Genomic DNA, 17,629 nt, shown 5'->3' with positions numbered 1-17,629 from the left:
GGTTTCAAACTCACACAAGAAATCTTCAGCCTGGAAGCTTTTAGTACCAGAATTTCAATATCAAAAATATAGTAAAAAATTTACGGGGACCGATGTGTGACGTGAAGAGATGCTTCTTCATATACTGCAGTTTGTGAAGGATTTCTGTCTCCTCTCAGACTATGACGATGCTAGTGGAGTAAAAGTGGCACGGCAGCTGTGCAGCGCCCTCGGCACATTCCAAGTGTCCGTTTCAGCATTGTTCGTAGTGCTTTTCCTCTATCAGATGATCCGCAAAAGTGCAGTGTGCACTATTACTTTTTCAGGCTCGCAGGTGCTCAAAATGCCTACTTTTAAAAGTTTGTGCTTCTTTGTGTCATGTACGGAATTTAGTAGGACTACAAAATGATATATCCAACTTTGTCTAACACAAAGCGGTGTTCTAAACGCCCAGTCTGAGAAACTTTTGCAGTCTCGACATATTCGGATTTATCTGTCTCTGCAGTCGAACAGAGGAAGGAGAGGACAAGGAATGCAAAGTGCGGCAGCAGAAGGCAAGTTCCGCGCAACAGTGGCGTTTAAAAATGCTTCATCCCTTGCGGGGATCGAACCCGCGACCTTTGGATTAGAAGTCCAACGCGCTATCCTCTGCGCCAAAGGGACGATGTCGCAGTTCTTCCTTTCACACAGATTATAAGAGCTGTAGTGAGTCAGACGAACGCTTTTCCTGCTACCGTCCGGAGGTCAAGCTGGTCGTCGTGACGTCATCGGAATGACGCACTCCGCTGCACGCGCCCGTCGATCCGAACGCTTTGTGCTCTGGGTGGCGCTTGAAAATTAATAAACATGGACAAAATTGCAGTGTAAGCAACTGAAAAGAGTAACTCATATTTGTGTGTGATACGAATAAGAAATGACGCGGTGGACCATGTTTCCATTGCTGGTGACAGCAGCGATCCGACTCACTCGCCCGCCACTGAAATGGCGTCAGATGAAAATATTTGCACCGACATTTACAATTTTTTTACCTTTGGGCTTGGTGGTCTAGCGGCCATGTGTGCGGTTCAAAACCGAAAGCTCCTGGGATAGAATATCGGTTGTACCATTGAAATTTTCAGTCTGCCTTTAACAGAGCCTTCATCTCTACAAGCACGTGGAGAGTGGCAAGGAGCTACACGTGGTCTGGATTCCATGTTAAACTGTAGGGCTCCTTTCGCCATTTGGGTAACTGGAATAACGTAGTGAAATGCAATTTGCTGAAGTAGCACCCAATAGAAATACTTGCATCAGACTGTTGAATCACACGTCATTATTATTTACGTATAACCACAGTTTCTCAGTATATTTATTCCTTAATGAAGTTTGTTGTAAATAATACATCTCTCTTTCCAACTAACTGCTTAGTACACCGTATCAATACTAGGAATAAGAGCAAGATACATAAAGATTTAAAATCACTTACTCTCGCCCAGAAAGGAGTCCAGTATTCAGCAACGCATATTTTCAATAAGTTACCAGCAACCATTAAGAGTTTAGTTTCAGACAAGGCACAATTTAAACATAATTTAAAAGAATTTTTGGTGGCCAATTCGTTCTATTCCATCCATGAGTTTCTCAACAAGTGCATTAGACCATTCTAATGAAAATTTATTATACTGTAATTTTTGATACTTGGTTGTAACAGCCAAGTAACTACCTACTGTGTGAATGATGGGTGTATGGAAAGCTGAAGTAAGTCGTAAGTCTGTAAATAGTGGAAGTTTAATTTTAAATCTTGTACATAATCTGACTTTTCTTAACTGAGGATCACTGAAATGAATAATTTACTTTAATTTTTGACAATACTTGGTTGTAATAGCTAAGAAACAAGCAAATGTCTGAATGATGGATTTAATGAAAGCAGATGTAAGTATGAAATCTGTAAATATTAGAAGTTTAAATTTAATTCATGTACATAATTTTACTGTTTATTGACTGAGGATCATTAAAATTAAACTCAAATTTTTCTAATTACATTTTTGTAATGTGTTCATGTGACATGTTCCACACCCAGGAGGATTCCCTCTTTTATGGGTCTATGGAGTGAATAATTAATATAATCTAATAAACGTCTTAATAAAAATGTTGTTTTATACACAGTGTGGATGGCACTTAATAGCAAAAACTCTGGCTTGTGAAAGTGTAATATGACAGAAGGAAAAACTAGGCGCTTGCGACACACGAAGCCTGGACAGTGTTCATTTAGTTGTGAGTGCATTGTTTCGGTAGTATTGAGTTCGAACGTAGGCAAATTGTTGGCGATCGTATGGTGCGCGCGTCCGTGACGAAGAGAGCCGAGGTATTTGGTATTTCAAGGTGCACCGTATTGAAGATTTGTACCGCACACAGGGAAAGTGGAAAAAGATCTTCCGCTAAGTCACAATTCGGTCGAAAGTGTGCGTTGACTGATCGTGACGGACTGGTGATTGAAGAGGACTGTGGCGAAAAATAAGAGGACGACAGCTGCAGAACCTGTCAGCACCAAAGCAACACGAAGGGAGCTCCGTAAGCTGGGAAATGCAGGGCGAGTTGCAGTTCCAAAGCCACTCACCACTGACGCAAATGTCCATAGCAGGAAAACTTGGTCCCGGCGCAACAAAACCTGATCCGTGGACCGGTGGAATAGAGTCATTCGGTCGGATGAGTGTTGTTTCACAATTTTTCCAACTTCCAGCCGAGATTACGTCCCAAGAGCGAAACATGGCGAAGTTCGGTGAACATTTGGGCAGCCACACCGTGGCGTCCCACGGGCGCCAGCGCTACTCTGAAACGTCGCATTAATGCCGAAGACTGTGTGACCAGTTCGGAAGATCAGGTCCGTCCCATGTGGCACAGTTTGTAATTGCGTGCACTGAACGATATGGTGGTCTTAAAAATTTGTCAGTTCTCGAAAATGAACTGTATAATATCGCATTCCTATAAAAACAGTGACACAATTGAAAAATGTAATAGTAAGTTATCTAACAAGGAGCCGGCACGACCGTGGGGTCGGGGATTTGTCCGAAATTTTGTGTGGTGAAAGAGGACCCCTAACACCTCGCGTGGTTAAAATATTAGGTCGCACTACCCGGAAAATCCCGGGAAAAATCGATCCAAAGTTTCTTAGGTGCTTATAAAATCTTAGTTAGTGCTTTGCTGAGCCGCCGTCTGTCCTAGATGTTTAGGGCTCGGACTCTTACGCCAGAGGTCTCGGGTTCGATTCCTCCACTGGCACTTTTTTTTCTGTTTCATTTTCTTTGGTTATTCCACCAATTATTCAGAAAGTTTATCAAACCTACATTATCTTTAACAAATTAGTTACATTATTGAATAAAAATTATTTTCTTTTTGTCCAACAACACAATTCATGGCGGTGGGTTTTCCATTTTTCATTGTAAAGTATATGAGGAGAAACATTGGGTTTTTAATCATAATAACAAAGGCGATTTGGAAACATTCAGTTTTTATACATATAATAATTATAAACAAGAATCGCAGTGCTAATTATCGTAAAAACAAACAAAGCGATAATTTCTGCGACATCTTGCACAACACATAAAAGCGGATTTTTTACAATCACAGGGCGTTTGTAATAAATCTGTACAAAAACATGCCCCATTAACATTTACGAAAATGTTTTGAGTTTCTGATAATTTTGAGGCAAACTAGGAATATTGAATCATGTCTCGGAATATTGGTGACGATAGTTGATGCTGAATTGTAGAATGAATTTTTATACAATTTTCTCGGGAATTAATTTAACAATTCTCCTGTAACAATGCGCTGGAATTTTGCAAGCAACAGAATAAAATTTTAAAAAAAGTGTCGGAGGAGGAATCGAACTCGAGACCTCTGGCGTAACGGTCCGAGCGCTAACAATGTAGGCCGAACGGCGGCTCGGCCACGGGCTAACATTTTATTCTCATCCCACACCTAAGAAAATTTGGATCGATTTTTCTCGGTATTTTCCGAGTAGTGCGTCCTAATACTTTAACCATGTGAGGTGTTAGGAGTCCTCCTCTTCCACCACACAAAATTTCGGACAAATCCCCGACTCCACGGTCGTGCCGTCTCCTTGTAAGTTTCAGCGCATGTCCTCCACCGTGGTGCAATTAGTGTGGAGGTTTTAATGTGTTGCAGAGTGGTTGGCTTCTCCTTTTTATTCTCATGGTCAGCCAGCCATGGTAATCTGCTGTGTTGTTTTAATCTCTTCATCCCGTGTCTTGCGTTTCTGTCGTTTTTTGTCCCCTTTTGTCCATTTACATGTTTGTTGCCCTTCAACGTTCTTGTGATTTTTCCTTTCATTCTGTTTTGTTTTGTCAGACTCGTTCGTTTTATTCTCACATGTGGCATTGTTTTATTCGGAACAAGGGACTCATGACCTCGTAGTTTCGTCCCTTTCCCGCTCTTTTAATCCAACCAACGAACCAATCTTTGCACGACTTTGAAATCTTATGACGATCAAATTGAATACTTGTGCCTCTTTTTCAAACAGTACTTCATTGCAGAGAACACATCATGTGTGAAAAGTCTGACGTCAGCATTAATATTGTCTGCAAGATCATTAGTGTACAACACGAACAGCAAGGATCCCAACACAGTCCCCTGGGAGGACGTCAGATGTTACTTCTACATCTGTCTATGACTCCCCACCCAAGATCACATGCTATCATCTCTACTAACGAAATCCTCAATCCAGTCACCAATTTCGCCTGCTGTCCCATGCGATCGAACTTTAGGCAATAGGCGTAGGATTGGCAGTGAGTCTATCCTGCACTTACCTCACTGCCTAGATCCACGCCTTTCAGGATGTCGTGTGAAAAAACTGCGAATTGTGTTCCGCATGATCGATGTCTTCATAACCTACGCTGGTTGCCATATAGGAGGCAGTTCGAGACAATTCATTGTGTGAAGCCTGCACCTTTAGAAAGCTTAATGGGACAGTTTGACTGCTTGATTTGCTGGCAGGATGGACACGTGAAGGGAGTTTAAGCTGAAACCTGTGGCTCTAAGTGGTGGGTGGTTTTGTTCTTACTATATGCGTAAAGTTTTCGTTACCAGTAACAGACTGGATGATACGCAGAACCCGCCGCGTTGTTCTCAAAGGAGATTCGTCCAGCAGAACGCGAGTGTTATCCGGTGTGCCTCAGGGATTCGTGATAGGATCATTAAGCTTTGTTACATAATACAAGCCTCTCTGTTCTTAAAATTTCAATTTCCCTCAAATCACTAATTAAGTTTTTATTAATACCTTGATTATTGCCAAGCAATTAAGTGCTTTCTAACAAAACTATATACCACATGCCGACTAATTTCATAAGCTATTTGTCCATTTGCCACTCCTCGTCTGGATGCGAAATTTCCATTCTCCGTCGGCAATGCCTTATTTTACCGCGTAGGAACTCCTTAATTTCGTCTACTTCGTGATCCACAGTTATAATGATTAGTTTGTCGGCGTTCTAATTTCTGCTGCTTCTCATTACTCTCGTCTTTCTTGGGGATATATTCTTTGCTGATTAAGCTGTTTCTTCCATATGTAATTCTCCTTCACTTTCAGTGAGAATACCAGTGTCATCGGCGAATCTTCTCACTGATGGCCGTTCACCTTGAATTTTAATCCCACTCATGAAGGTTTCTTTTATTTCCGTCAATGCTTCTTCGATGTACAGACTGAACAGTAGGGGCGAAAGACTACATCCCTGCCTTCCACCCTTTTTAATGCGGGCACTTCGTTCTCGGTCTACCACTCTTGCTGTTGCCTCTTCGCTCTTGTACATATCGCATATTACCCGCCTCTCCCTATAGCTTACCGCTGTTTGTCCCAGAATTGCGAATATCTTGCACCATTTTACATTATCGAACGCTTTTAAAATGTAGACAAATGCTATGAACGAATGTTGATTTTTCTTCTGTCTTTGCTTACATTATCAAACGGAACGTCAGAACTGCCTCTGTGGCGCCTTTATCTTTCTCACAGCGAAGCTGACCGTCATCTAACACATCCTCAACTTTGTTTTCCATTCTTCTGTATATTATTCTTGTCAGAAATTTCGATGCATGAACTGCTAAGCTGACTGTGCTATAATTCTCGCAATCTTCGGAATTGCGTGGATGATATTTTTCCGAAAGTTTGATATCGCCCGTCTCATAGATTCTGCACGGGAACTTGAATTTCCGTCCTGTTGCCACTTCCCCCAATGATTTCAGAAATTCCGATGGAATGGTATCTATCCCTAGTTAAGTCTTCCTCAGCTCTTTTAAATTCTGACTGTAATACTGCAGCCGGCCGTTGTGGCCGAGCGGTTCTAGGCGCTTCAGTCTGGGACCGCGCGACCGCTACGGTCGCACCTTCGAATCCTGCCTCGGGCAAGGATGTGTGTGATGTCCTTAGGTTAGTTAGGTTTAAGTAGTTCTAAGTTGTAGGGGACTGGTGACCTCCGTTGTTAAGTCCCATAGCGCTCAGAGCCATTTTTTGTAATACTGCATTCCCTCTCTTTTGTATGTTGTCTCCTGTTTCTGCTTCTATCGCGTTACAGGAGAAGTCTTTCCCCTGAGCGTACTCTTTCCACTTACCCGCTGTCTCCTCCGCAATTAGCAGTGTGATTCCCAGGGTGCGCTTAGTGCTAGTGCCCTTGCTTTTAATGGCGTCGGCGATCCAGCGGCGTAGCGGTCCGGCGTGGCGTCGTATGTTTTTCATCGACTTGCACCACACCGCTCCATCGGATTTGGCGACGAGTTTACTGTTTTTCCAACCGATTTCATTTTCTTACAGATGCTTTTGATTATCTACCGCCTACGTGGGAAGTGGGTCTGAGGTCAGGATGGATTTACTTACATACTGATAAAACAGTTTGTTATTCGTCATCGAATAAAAAGGCAGGTGACGCCGTGGGTTTTAGGAAGATACGGTGACCCCATAACTTTAAAGACTGCGTGGCGGCGTGCTGTGCTTCGCAGAACCCTAGCGCCTGGAGCTTGGGCGCTGGCAGAAGCAGTAACGGTGGAAGTAAAAGTAGAGGCCGGGCGGCGACAGTGGAAGGAAAGCGCGACCCAGCGGCCGCTATCAGCGGCTGGGCCTGGGCCGGCTCACTTGTCAGATAAGGCGGCAGCTAGCTGCTGGCCACAGGGCACACAGGCCGCCCTCACCCTACCTACCCGGGCCGACCACTCTCACCCACCTCATTCTCCTCCACACGCGACGCTGCGCCCCACGACAACGCAGTAGCCGAGGTCTCGTGTCACTCAGCTCACAAGAAGACCGGATGTAATTACCCTCCGCGACGTGATTCGTGTTGGCAGTGCGTGTACGGCGCGACTAGGACCGATACGTAAGCAGAAAGACGCAACTCTCTACCCGTTCTGGAGAAAATCGAGTTTGGAAACGTAAGGCGTCCTAATACAGTGTGATTCGCCAACAGTCTTGCCTCAGTGGAGATCATCACCAGAGTTAAGCGCTGTCGGGCTTGGCCGGCACTCGGATGGGCGGCCGTTCAGGTCTGCCGAGCGCTGTTGGCAAGCAGCGTGCACTCTTGCGAGGCCAACTGTGGAGCTGCTTGACTGAGAAGTAGCGGCTCCGGTCTCGCAAACTGAGCAGTGTGCTGACCACATGGCCCTCCGTATCCAATGACGCATATCGGTCAAGGAAGACACGGCGGTCGGTCGGTTCCGTTGGGCTTTCAGAGGCCTGTTCGGCTGGAGTTTTCGGAGGTACAGTGTGATTTCGAGGGGATGTGAGGATGTTACAAACTATGAGGGATGATGGAGAAGGGAAAATGTATCAATTTGAGTTAAGGTTCTGCGTGGAAACAAATAAAAAAAATTAAATTTATTGATTTTTTGAAAAGAGAGAAAATTGCGGATATGGAACTGTACCTTTAGAATTTTTCAGAGGCTTTTTTACGGACTGTATTGACCGGCTTGAATGCGGACAAATTCAGTGCTGCGTGAAATTTGCCTGTAATATAATTTAGAATTCCGATTAATTACATTTTTGATTTCTACGTCATTGTTGATTTAATCAGAGTTCTCACCTTAGACGCAGACTTAGTCTTTCTGCCACAATACTAATTCATTAGTCGCCATCGATGTTCTTCTCTTTGCTGACAGTGTGTATTTTCCTAAGTCGGCATCGGTTTACTTCACGAAGACGGTGGAAACCGAGGAATACAGTGCCACGTCGCTTTAAATAATTCTCGTAAAACTTAGATACTTTTCACTATTTTTTTATTCACAAGAAAATAAGACTTGCTCTGCTCGTCGCACAAACCATAAATACTAACAAGATGGCTGCCTTTCCACACACATCAAAAATTACGTCCATGCCCTACAAGATAACAATAGAAAGTGTATCTTAGCTCCTTCTTGGAGTATGAAACAAAAGAGAATCCAATATGAACATCACAGAGATTATATTCTACATCCATCTCAATTTAATCTTTGGCGCAGCCTTTGAGGTATTGTATGTCTCTGCGTCGGAATGTGTCATTACAGGAACCTGGTCCGGAAAAGACCGACTGGAAAGTTATAAGCGAAAGACGATCCGGTATCTTTGACAGTGAAATACATGTACCGGTACTGTTGTTCCATAGCGTTGGCGATCCCGATGAGCACATAGACGTAGGCGTTGAAATAGTAACTCAGCTAATCCAGTGCCGATGGTGTACCGTGCTCTGAGAGGAGCAGTTCTGGTGTAGTACTGATGCCGATTAGCACTAACCAAATGGAGTTGTGCCTGCTGACGAAATTTCCAGACGCGATTTTTCTGTCAGCAAAACAAATGGAAGCAGTAGGGAAGCGGAAAGGTTTGTAACACTACTAAAAACCATACTCCGCCCGAGCAGCTCATGAAGGCCCGGCGGTACCGACCGGCCGCCGTGCCATCCTGAGTCCACTGGCGTCGCTGGATACGGACATGGAGGGGCACGTGATGCACACACCGCTCTCCCGGCCCTATGGCAGTTCACGAGACCGCAGCCGAGGAGCTCCTCAGTTTGTCAGAAGAGCTGAGTGCACCCCGCTTGCCAGCAGCGCTCGCCAGACCTGTTGGTCACCCATCCGAGTGCTATCCCGGCCCGACAGCGCTTAACTTCGGGGAACCGATGTTACCACTGCTGCAGGGCCGTCGGCTGTTAGTGTTTTACATACTCACCTCAACATAGCTGAATGATTGTCACCTGAAACGTCGTGGTGAGACGTCGACGTTATCTGGCTGCAATACCGAAACTTTAGAGTGTGCCCTTCATTGCAGTTGGCCGTGACTCTGTACTAATGGTTAAGATACCGGACTATTTTCCGTTTGTCAGAAGATTTCTATTCAAAGGAAGCAGTAGCAAAACAAACTGGAATCCAACACAGGTTCTATTAGTAGTAAAGTAATAGGTGTATTTATAAATAATTCATCTGCTACCAGTCACGATTTTCTTTATTTTTCGCACGACGCGTTTCGGGAAATGATTCCCATCTTCAATTGCGTTTTTTGTGTTTGTTATGTCATTCTTATGTGACGCTGTCGATGTGTGAGATTCTGCTTAATTTTGTTGACTTTACTGCAATATATAAGAAACCACGCTAATTTTAGTTGGTTGTCGATCTTTTTGTGAAGTTAGTGACGAAATTTAAAAGAATTTGTACTTACAGTTTCCTTATGATCCATTTCTGCAGAGTGTCACATACACTAAACGTCACACACAACTTGTTGTACACTTTTAAATATCGAAACCATTTTACATAAACAAAACAGTGGCACAGATGTTCTTACAAGTTTTTTCCACATTCAATAAACTACAGCAAGAACTAATACACAATATAAAGTGTAAACATGATCCATACTCAGACTCTGGAATATACGAGGTCACATGCCAGGAATGCTCCATGTTCTACCTAGGACAAACAGGCCGAAATTTCAACACCAGGTACACAGAGCGCATAAAACCTTACAGACACAACAGACACACTGCATCAGCCATAGCAACACATGTACATAATACAGGACACCCATTTAGAAAAATAGAGTAAAATGCCAAAGCACTCCATCGACAAAATAAAGGACATAAAATGGATTTGCTAGAAGAACTGGAAATATATTCACATTACAGAAAATATGAAGATAAAATATGTAATTATGTAAAACGAAACGGTCGCCAACCAAATTAGCTAAAGCTGTACCAAGTACTGACACCGTCCACCAAGGAAATGAACTATCTGTATTTACTTTACTTCATACTGCAATTCTATTTTTCCTTATAGGACACGACACAGTAGCATACTTTAGCAAGCAGTATACCAGTGCTTTGACGTGAACAACACAGAAATATTAAACATTTTGGCAACAACTGGCTCTAAATAACACTTACCGTCTGTACATTACAGTAGGAAAAGTAATGACCATTACAGGCGATTGATCACAGATAGTGGAGCACTACTAACTTCATCCTTAACTAGTCTATTTACCGGAATTACTGACATGAAAATGGTTTTTAGACAGTCGTATTACCTGTTCTGATCACTGTTTTCTTATGGAACCTTCAGTTCTTTATACTAGACGGAGCACAAATAAATATGTGGTGACTGGCTTTGTAATAAATTGAATAGTGGTAGCCAGTTACTCATTGTAGCACACAAAAGCTGTAAAAATTGATAGCTGCGCTTCGCTTCTACTGTTACTGTAATGTGCGAAGCAAAGCTGACTCAACAGCCAGAGTGCGGGCCTCAGAAACTATTGTGTCAGTGACTAAGGTCAAGGCTGACTAGTTTTGTTACAACACAATATCAAGAATACTATTAACTAAAAACACACGAGATAAGCATATTACTACCAACCCGTACATCAGTTATTCCTTAAGCTGACACTTCACGTTTACTAGTCAGTAACTACTGTGACCAGTCACAGCTCTATACAGGTAACTCCAATAGTGAACTGGGATTCAATAAGGATGACAATTAACCAAAACACTTCAGGTAAGTTCTTTGCATTTGTGCTTTGTCTAATCTTTGAATAATTTCGTATGAAAAACTCGTGGAGTATTTAAGGAACAAAATTCACTGAATTGTAAAGAAATCTACTATTCTACAAAAGTTGTTACACGTTATTAAAGAAAACAATTAGTTATCTGTTGAATAAAATAGGATAGTCGGAAACATTGCAGCACTTGGGAAAGGACACTGCCTCGGTAAATGACATGTCTACATCTACATAGATACTCTGCAAATCACATTCAGTGCCTGACAGATGGTTCATCGAATCACCTCCACAATTCTCTATTATTTCCATCTCGTATAGCGCGTGGAAAGAATGAACACCTGTATCTTTCCGTACCAGCTCTGATTTCACTTATTTTATCGTGGTGATCGTTCCTCCCTATGTAGGTCGGTGTCAACTCTCTCCCATATTTCGCGATAATACAAAACGTGCTCCCTTTCTTTGAAATTTTTCGATGTACTCCGTCAGTCCTACCTGGTAAGTATCCCACACAGCGCAGCAGTATTCTAAAAGAGGACGGACAAGCGTAGTGTAGGCAGTCTCCTTAGTAGGCCTGTTACATTTTCCAAGTGTCCTGCCAATAAAACGCAGTCTTTGGTTAGCCTTTCCCACAACATTTTCTATGTGTTCCTTCCAATTTAAGTTGTTCGTAATTGTAATACCTAGGTATTTAGTTGAATTTACGGCTTTTAGATTAGAATGATTTATCGTGTAACCGAAGTTTAATGAATTCCTTTTAGCACTCATGTGGATGACCTCGCACTTTTTGTTATTTAGGCTCAATTGCCACTTTTCGCACCATTCCGATATTTTTTCTAAATCGTTTTGCAGTTTGATTTGATCTTCTGATGACTTTATTAGTCGATAAACGACAGCGTCATCTGCAAACAACAGAAGACGGCTGCTCAGATTGTCTCCCAAATCATTTATATGGATAAGGAACAGTAAAGGGCCTATAACATTACCTTGGGGAACGCCAGAAATCACTTCTGTTTTACTTCATGACTTTCCGTCAATTACTACTAACTGTGACCTCTCTGACAGGAAATCACAAATCCAGTCACATAACTGAGACGATATTCCATAAGCACGCAATTTCACAACGAGCCGCTTGTGTGGTACATTGTCAAAAGCCTTCCGGAAATCCAGAAATGCAGAATCCATCTGAAATCCCTTGTCAATAGCACTCAGCACTTCATGTGAATAAAGAGCTAGTTGTGTTTCACAGGAACGATGTTTCCTAAACCCATATTGACTGTGTGTCAATAGACCGTTTTCTTCGAAGTAATTGATAATGTTCGAACAACAATATATGTTCTAAAATAGTGCTGCATATCGACGTTAACGATATGGGCCTGTAATTTAGTGGATTACTCCTACTATCTTTCTTTAATATTGGTGTGACCTGTGCAACTTTCCAGTCTTTGGGTACGGATCTTTCGGCGAGCGAACGGTTGTATGTGATTGTTAAGTATGGGGCTACTGCATCAGCATACTGCGAAAGGGACCTAATTGGTATATAGTCTGGACCAGAAGACTTGCTTTTATTAAGTGATTTAAGTTGTTTCTCTACTCCGAGAATATTTACTTCTACGTTGCTCATGTTGGCAGCTGTTCTCGATTCGAGTTCTGGACATGGGATTGAATATGGGTCTTCAAACAAAATTTTAAAAAATAGCATTATTATTTGGATAAGGAACAGCGTAACTCGTCCATGCAATTGTCCAGTTCTCGACTGATAATTTAAGGTGGAGAAGGTGTCTGTGGCGATTTCCTGTGGCCGGTCAAAGAAAACGCGGCAGAAGTATCCATGGCTCTTCCAGTATAAGAATCTCTGAAAATTGTGTTCTTAGCGTAGGATTTTCGTATTACAGAGCTAACTAATGTATGCTGTGAATAACGAGCCATATATCTTCCGCATCCGAGGAGACGTTAAACTATCTTACTGCTCTTCTCGCCATTCAGCACACCAGATGCGAACACGTTGCCTGCTGGCCACCAACTAACTCTTTCCACAAAGGAGTCTTGCAGTTCGACCGCCAAATCCACCTTTTCTGTACCCGCCGAGCCAGTTTCGTTGCCGAGGGATTTCCCTGCGTGTTTTACATGATCACAGACTTACTTTCCCCTATGCATGAATCACCACTACAAGAAAAGTTTAAACATTTCCATTGTTTTACAGAACACTACCCTTGAAAATACATACATACTTTAATCATAATGACATTAATGGACATAAATAATGAATAAAGCACCTAAATTGATGTTACACCAAAGAGCATGTCGCATTAAATAAAAACCGAGAAATACTGTACATATTTTACTTTGCTCATTTATTTAATGTAAACTGGTATACAGCCACTGCTTTGATTATAATGTTAATGTTAAAATGCAGTACCACCACACTCTCAAACTGTAGGTTCCCTCAAACACCTCAATTTTCCTGCATTTATTAATTTCTGTTTATCGTATTGATATGGCTTAAGTTCCTCGTGTATTCTGTATTTACATTGACAACTGTCTCTTCTTTTTTAATTGGTTGTGTATCACTCTCCACGTTTCATACGTCTTGATGCAGCCTTGCCTAGTACTAATTTTATCTTATTTCAATAGTTTTGTTTATCAATAGAAACTATTATGTAGGCATGCTATTCTTATTTTGTGCTAAAGGTTTTCCTGTCAACTCCATTGTTATTTATGTACTGTTCAGTTTTTACTATTTCATTGCAAAGATGTTACTCACTGTATGTTTCTACTTCACTCTAGATGTGTTACTTCTCTTCCAATGTTGTCTGCTAACATTTAACTTCTTTGGTGATAATACTCAGTAAATGCCTGAAGATGGCCTTGTAAGCCGAAAACCGGTTAGCAATAAAAATAATATTGTAGAACAAAAGCAAACTGGTGCTTTTCATTTATTAAAAACCGAGAACTTAAATGAGAAGTATAGGTAGTATAGCTAATAGCCTGGCGGGTTGTACGAGATCAGATACTCGGGTAGACGACATTCGGCTCACACCACGTCTCCAAGACTCTAGCGATTGCGCGGAACAGGCCAGTTGCCACCACAGTGTACAACGGCCGAGGAGGGTGGCTGACTTCACGGACTCCAGTGGTCCCTGCAGCGCCTTCCACTCGATCTTCGCTTTCCTGCGTAAAGTACTTGCGAAGGATGAATCTGTTCCACCGGAGACGGAATGCTAAATAGTCGCAATAGTCGTGTTCGGGCGCACAAGGATCCCCGCGCTTCCGTTGTGAGGCGCCATCGACACAGGCAACCAGTCGACGTGTGGGGAGGCAGTCACACCCAGTGATTACGGACTAGCCCCGTTCCTTCTCCCCCGCCGCTTAAATGCGGTAGTCTACACGTATTCTCCCTGTGTCCCTCTTTTTAACAGTATTTATTACTTTCAAGAGTGCTTTTTGCTACACGCATTGTGAAATGTCGTTGCAGCCTTACTCTGTTACAAGAACGTTTCCAGATTCCATTTCAGACGCACTTTTATAGCTCTTTAATTTTTATATCGCCTTACACAAGTCACAAATTTCTTTCTCTTTCAATGCACATCAACTACTTAACACAATCAAGGTGCATTTCTTCCGCGCACACATTTAGCGCCTTCTGCGTGAAGCTTTCCTCGGCCCTAGTGTCTGTGCTTTTGGCCAGTTGACTCTTGCTGTTTTCCATCGGCATACTGTTACAATCCAGGTGCCGTCATTGTGTTTTATTGTATGTGAGTAAACTTCTACTTCGACAAGAGCCTTATGTTAATGGCCCACTACACTTGACATTTAGTTTTCACATCCGAAATACTACACTCCTGGAAATTGAAATAAGAACACCGTGAATTCATTGTCCCAGGAAGGGGAAACTTTGACACATTCCTGGGGTCAGATACATCACATGATCACACTGACAGAACCACAGGCACATAGACACAGGCAACAGAGCATGCTCAATGTCGGCACTAGTACAGTGTATATCCACCTTTCGCAGCAATGCAGGCTGCTATTCTCCCATGGAGACGATCGTAGAGATGCTGGATGTAGTCCTGTGGAACGGCTTGCCATGCCATTTCCACCTGGCGCCTCAGTTGGACCAGCGTTCGTGCTGGACGTGCAGACCGCGTGAGACGACGCTTCATCCAGTCCCAAACATGCTCAATGGGGGACAGATCCGGAGATCTTGCTGGCCAGGGTAGTTGACTTACACCTTCTAGAGCACGTTGGGTGGCACGGGATACATGCGGACGTGCATTGTCCTGTTGGAACAGCAAGTTCCCTTGCCGGTCTAGGAATGGTAGAACGATGGGTTCGATGACGGTTTGGATGTACCGTGCACTATTCAGTGTCCCCTCGACGATCACCAGTGGTGTACGGCCAGTGTAGGAGATCGCTCCCCACACCATGATGCCGGGTGTTGGCCCTGTGTGCCTCGGTCGTATGCAGTCCTGATTGTGGCGCTCACCTGCACGGCGCCAAACACGCATACGACCATCATTGGCACCGAGGCAGAAGCGACTCTCATCGCTGAAGACGACACGTCTCCATTCGTCCCTGCATTCACGCCTGTCGCGACAGCACTGGATATGGGCTGCACGATGTCGGGGCGTGAGCGGAAGACGGCCTAACGGTGTGCGTGACCGTAGCCCAGCTACATGGAGACGGTTGCGAATGGTCCTCGCCGATACCCCAGGAGCAACAGTGTCCCTAATTTGCTGGGAAGTGGCGGTGCGGTCCCCTACGGCACTGCGTAGGATCCTACGGTCTTGGCGTGCAACCGTGCGTCGCTGCGGTCCGGTCCCAGGTCGACGGGCACGTGCACCTTCCGCCGACCACTGGCGACAACATCGATGTACTGTGGAGACCTCACGCCCCACGTGTTGAGCAATTCGGCGGTACGTCCACCCGGCCTCCCGCATGCCCACTATACGCCCTCGCTCAAAGTCCGTCAACTGCACATACGGTTCACGTCCACGCTGTCGCGGCATGCTACCAGTGTTAAAGACTGCGATGGAACTCCGTATGCCACGGCAAACTGGCTGACACTGACGGCGGCGGTGCACAAATGCTGCACAGCTAGCGCCATTCGACGGCCAACACCGCGGTTCCTGGTGTGTCCGCTGTGCCGTGCGTGTGATCATTGCTTGTACAGCCCTCTCGCAGTGTCCGGAGCAAGTATGGCGGGTCTGACACACCGGTGTCAATGTGTTCTTTTTTCCATTTCCAGGAGTGTATTTTTCTACAGTCCTAAGTCATGGCTTGTGATTATCTGTGTTCTTAAGAGGAATGTCTCATGCGACAAGAGCCGTCTGGCTTTGTCCAGTGTACTTTATCAGCGTTTGACGTAACAGTTGAGTACTCTTACCTTAAATTTTTTTGTCTCCACTTGTTACTTCTTTGTACTGTAGTCTTCTTGTGAAAACCCATTTATTTTCGAAGATGGCTATGTTAAAACAATTAGTGGATTCACCAGTTGCGACAGTACGTACTGCCAGTCTCCAGAGCCATAAAGCCGGGCAGCAGTAGGACATCATTCCACCTTCAAGTTGTACGTCATTATGACAGCACATCTGGAATATCATTTTAATGCCTCTCGACTTTCCTATCCATATCGTATACTCCTAATGTGACAAAGTGGTTTAAGCGTTGTGTGATATAACTACCACTGCCCAGCATTAACGGATCTGAAGATGGTGATACATATTGGCGAAACTACTAGGTATATAACTTTGCTTCCACCGTTTTTTCTCCAAGTTCTGGACTTTATTGTGAAACAAAAAAAAATATGATTCATAGTATTGCCCATCGCTGGCCACTACGTTCTCCCATCTTTCGGATAGCATGCGAATCCCGTGGAGGAAGAACTGGCCGTCTTTTGTGGGAATCCATGAATCGATTCGATTTTACACTTGTTCATATGATGGGAAGTGCTGGTCAGCCAGACTGTATGCTACTGATCGAAAAGGTGGTAGTCAGAGAGAGAATACGGAGGGAGGGATAGGACTTCTCATTTCAACGTTTCCGTGTATATTTTGACGGGTTTTGCGACGTGGGGTCGAGCACTGACCTGCTGCAAAACTACCTTTTCGCGTCTATCGCTGTATTGTGGCCGTTTGTGTTTCAGTGCTGGGCTCAAGCGCATCAATTGCTTTCGATAACGATGTCCTGTGGCTTTCTTCGTCTGTTTCAGTTGCTACGGAAACGTTCTGTCTTCCACCGCCATGCCGGTCTTCCTCATGAAAATCGCCGTTCTTAAGGCGTTGAAAACATTCTCTGCACGTTCTCCCACTAACAGTTCCCTCACCATTGGTCTTACCCAGCATTTTAAGAGCCACAGCCCCAGATTTCTTCGTGTTAAAACAGAAAATTAAAACTTCCCGCAAATAGCGAGAAATAGGTACGTAAGTTGACGTACTTAATCGAGAATAACCTTACGATGCAATCGCAAATCGACTAATATTTTTATGGCGTTATGTTTACAGATGCCTGAGTTTATTGTATTACACCTGCGACCAACTACCTGAATCCCACTTGCCGTTACTGCCGTCTATTGCAAAACGGCGGAAACAAAGTTGTAGACTTAATAGTAGTCCAGTAATTGTTTTAATACAGCGGTCCTGGCAAAAAAATCGATTTTTGACAAGAAGACTA

The 17,629-nt window shown here is 43.6% G+C and overlaps 1 protein-coding gene and 1 non-coding gene across 3 annotated transcripts in view; one reads left to right on the top strand and one right to left on the bottom strand.

Annotated features, from left to right (window-relative positions):
* LOC126109791 (angiotensin-converting enzyme-like) overlaps window positions 1–17,629 on the top strand; it is a 267,091-nt gene that overhangs the window by 129,641 nt on the left and 119,821 nt on the right. The window lies entirely within an intron of this gene.
* On the bottom strand, window positions 570–642 carry Trnar-ucu (transfer RNA arginine (anticodon UCU)). The gene has a single exon. It is a non-coding gene; the product is annotated as a tRNA-Arg (tRNA).

This window comes from Schistocerca cancellata, chromosome 12 (assembly GCF_023864275.1).
Source record: "Schistocerca cancellata isolate TAMUIC-IGC-003103 chromosome 12, iqSchCanc2.1, whole genome shotgun sequence".
Taxonomy (NCBI): Eukaryota; Metazoa; Arthropoda; class Insecta; order Orthoptera; family Acrididae; genus Schistocerca; species Schistocerca cancellata.
This window is presented reverse-complemented; position numbering and strand designations above follow the sequence as displayed.